A 4,191-nucleotide genomic window follows, 5' to 3' on the forward strand; every position below is an offset into this window, starting at 1 on the left:
ATTATAATTGCATTAATTTTGTTTTTTGTATTTTGTGGGATTTTATTGTATTCGGTTTAGTATTAAGCTGGTGAAGAATCAAGCTTATAATGAAGATCAGTGTAGTTTTTTGACTATCTCACTAGAAGCTCATGGGTAAAGGTTTCCGCGAAAAGGCCACATGAGAAGCACATGTTGGAAGCCGAAGAGTTAAGTATTTGGCTAAATTTCGCGAATACTTCGCGAGAAAGGCCATCTCGCGAGGTACTCACAAAACTCTCTGCGTGGAGGATTTTAAGTGTGACTTTCTTACCTTTCACCCATATTATATATACTCTCATTACTCACAAAAGTAAAAAATGCTATTCACGGAAAACCCTAGAGGTTTCTACAACACACCCACCTTTTAGAGAGAGTGTTGCTCATCATTTAGTGAGAAATCATTATAGTCTCTTCTCTTTCCCTCTCCCATTGTTATACCTTGAAAGGAGATTTGTACCCAAACACAAACCCACACCTATTCAGAGTGTAGAGAGTGTTTTGGAGCTTGGTAAGTTTTGGGGATTTGCCAAAAGAAGCTGGTGAGATTTGGCAGATGCAATTGGGTAGTATTGCAGGATTTAGAAAGCTAGTGAAGACAAGATTCCGAGAATTCCATTGGTAGCAGGAGCTTGGAGGGCTCAAGTACATTAGATTGACTAGGCTTGGAGGGTCTTTTGTTATTCATGTACTCTAACTTATTCACTAGTGGATCAATTTCAACTTGGAGGGTTGTGAAGAGGTTTTTTGCCGAGTTCTTTGGTTTCCTCTTCGATAACACATCCTGGTGTTATCTTTTTTTTGCATCTCTCTTCCCTTACTCTTTAAGCTTATTACTTGGCTTAGAGAATAGTTCCGATGATTGTGCTTCATTTTTTCTTATTCCGCACTTAGATAAGTTAGTGTAAAAGCAATTAAGCCATAATTTTAAAATTGGGGGTCTAAATAAGCATTAGTGTTTCACGCTAATTTGAACTTTCAATTAGAATCAGAGTGGATACACTTGTTTTGGTTTAAATACCTAAGTGTGATCCTTGGCCCTTTGTGTTTATTGCCATGGATAGTGCTTTGTAGGCTTCTGTGGATGTTGTTGATTGTAATATGCCATATGTTTGTGAAAATGCTTCTATGAGTGTTTATCCTCTTGCTTGTGATGACATGTTTCATGAATCTTTGGGCATTGTTAAAATTCCAATGTCAAACTCTTGAAAAAAAATTCTAAGAAGTTTTATGAGAATTTGAGCAAGTTCATTTGTGAAAAAGATGATTTGATTGCTAAGCTCAATGAATTCAACAAATTGGTTGAAAAGTATAAGAAACTTGCTAAACATTCTCTTGAAAAACTAAAGGAGTTTGATTGTTTGAATGTGGACTTGGATGCTAAACTTGTTTTGTCTAACAAACTTGTTGATGGTCTCAAATGTGAAAATGAATTTCTTAAGATGCATGCCAAGTATTTGATTGCTAAACCTATTGCTAAAAAGGAAGAACATATTTGTTTCAATCATGTTGTGAGATCCGATTTTGTGCTTATTGTGAGTTCTACCTCTAAAGAAAAATCGGTGTACATTCCTCCGCACAAAAGAAACCAAAAGGCGGAGAGAAAGGCTCTTAAACCTAAGCCTTCATTTAGGTCTTATCCTAGGGATTTGAGTGGATCTAAGTTCGTTCCTACTTGCCACCATTATAGTGTGATCAGTCACATAAGACCTCAATGTTCCATGTTGAATAGAAAACAAAACCATGTTGCTAAATCCCTCCCTAAAAAGCCTAGTGGAAGGGAATTTGTTACAATTGTGGTGCCTTTAGTCATCTTAGACCTCATTGCTCTAAGGTTCACGTTCTTAAAAGAATTAAAAGAAAAGAGAAACTTAAGCTTCTTGGAAGTTGTGTTTTGCAAGCTAAGCCAGATTTGATTGAAAGTGGTAAGTTGTTGAAGCATATGGTTAATACTATTACCTCCTTGTCTATGTGCATTTTCAGTTCTCATTCTTTCAACCCTCATCTCACTTCTCATGAGACACTCATTCCAAATAATCGCTCCGTTTGGATGAGGAAGGGTTCCTATGATTGAGCTTATGCTCTTTTGATTCTTGATCTAATTCATTTGATCTTTGTAGGACTTTTTATGCATTAGATGCTTCATTATCATGCATTTGTGCATCATGCATCTCTTTATGTGCATCATGCATCTCTTTTTGTTGTTGATCTTATAATGAGAATCAATAAGCATTAAAGGATCCATTGCATGTTCTAGTTGGGCATATTACTAAAGCAAGATCCAAGAAGATCAAAGAAGCACTTAATGGGCCGATTCAAGAGATTTGGGTTGATTCTAACACAGGACATTCCAAGCTTGGCCCAAAAGAAGATGAAGGTGTAATAAATTTAATCCAAGTTATTGATAGGGCTGATCTAGCTTAATTGGGTGTGTTTTATGGTGTGGATTAATGGCTAATTGACTTTCCAGTTTCATACCAATTAATAGCTATTTTTCCTATTCAGGACCTGCTAATTTCAGATCAAATCCACCTTAGTTTTAGGCTTTCATTATTTAGTACTTTTTTTTTCCTATTTTCAGTCATGTCTTACAAATAACATGCATTCATTGTAATGGAGGATTATTAAATAAATAAATAAATAATGTGAGATTTTGCTTCTTCTTTTGGTTCTTCAAGAATTGTATACTTATTAGGGATTCTTCCTTGTGGAGTTCAAATTTTATACCTTCAATTCATGATTCAGTTTTAATCATTGGGTTGAGGTTTGTTACTTATACCTTTGGTTCGCATTTCATTTATAAATGTTGGGTCGGGGTTTCTATCAAAATATGAATTTTAGCTTTCTTGGGCAAGTATTCCAATATTATTTGTTGGGTCTTAAAGCGTGTCGATTGAGATTTGTATCATTTGGTATCAGAACATAGGTTCTAAAATTAGGTTTACTATCCCTTTATCTTTTGTTTCTTGTTATCATCCTATCTTGTCCCTTTGGTGTTCATCATTCCTTGCTCTTGTTTTGTGATGTGCACCAAGTTAAAATCATGCACCAAGTTTCAAAAAAAAAAAAAAAAAAAAGTGAAAAAATAATTCTAGAATAGAAAAGAAACAAAAAAAAATACTGTGTGTAGTTTCAATTCGCTCAAACCAAAATATTGTTTTCTTTTGTCCTCTTCCTTTGATTCATTGTTTCTGTAATATTTTGTTGTCGTCAATATTGGTTTGAATACTACAAGTTGAATTTCTTAATTAAGTTTATTAGTTTAATGAAGAACTAAAAAGGGAAGCTATGAGTGGAAAAATGCAAGAGAATGTGAGACTAATATCGGGAAAAAATCAATTTAAGAGTGAAACACGAGTGTGAGTGACATAATTTAAGTGCAAACATGTGAGGGAGTGTTGTGAGGAATTATTTTTAACATTTCTCTATAGCTTCAAAAGTATGTCTTCTAAGGGCAAAACATCAAACAAAGAAGCAGGGGAGGAGTCGTCCTTCATGTTGCAGGCCATGCAACAACAATTTGAATGCACGAACGTGGTGTTTAATGAGATTTGGGATCGGATGGATAGACAAGATGCTGTTGTTGCTACTTGGCATGAGGAGCGTCCCCAAAGAGTCCTTAATGCTAGAAGGCAAGAAAGGCATGTGCGCGTGGATGATTTTGATGATGACCACAAGGATGAGTTCAAAGATGAAGAGGATCAAGCTTCATTGAACAATGAAGGTAGGTTTGTGCCAAGGGGAGAAAGGCGTGGTAGGATTGATAAAAACCTAGGAAACATCAAAATGAATATACCATCGTTCGAAGGGAAAAATGATCCTGAAGTGTACTTGGAATGGGAGAAGAAGGTGGAGTTGATCTTTGAATGCCATAACTAATTCGAGGAGGAAAAAGGTAAAACTCGCTGTCATTAAGTTTACTAACTATGCCATTATATGGTGGGATCAACCTGTAATGAACAAAAGGAGAAACCATGAGGAGGTAGTTTGTCCCTAGTCACTATTATAGGGACTTGTATCAGAAATTATAGAGTCTTACTCAAGGCTATAGGAGCATGGATGACTACCACAAAGAGATGGAGATTGCCATGATTCGGGCTAATGTAAAGGAGGATAGAGAAGCTACCATGGCGAGGTTTTTGAATGAGCTGAATCGGGATATTGCTAACGTGG

Source organism: Quercus suber, unplaced genomic scaffold (genome assembly GCF_002906115.3).
Source record: "Quercus suber isolate HL8 unplaced genomic scaffold, Cork oak 2.0 scaffold_305, whole genome shotgun sequence".
Classification (NCBI taxonomy): Eukaryota; Viridiplantae; Streptophyta; class Magnoliopsida; order Fagales; family Fagaceae; genus Quercus; species Quercus suber.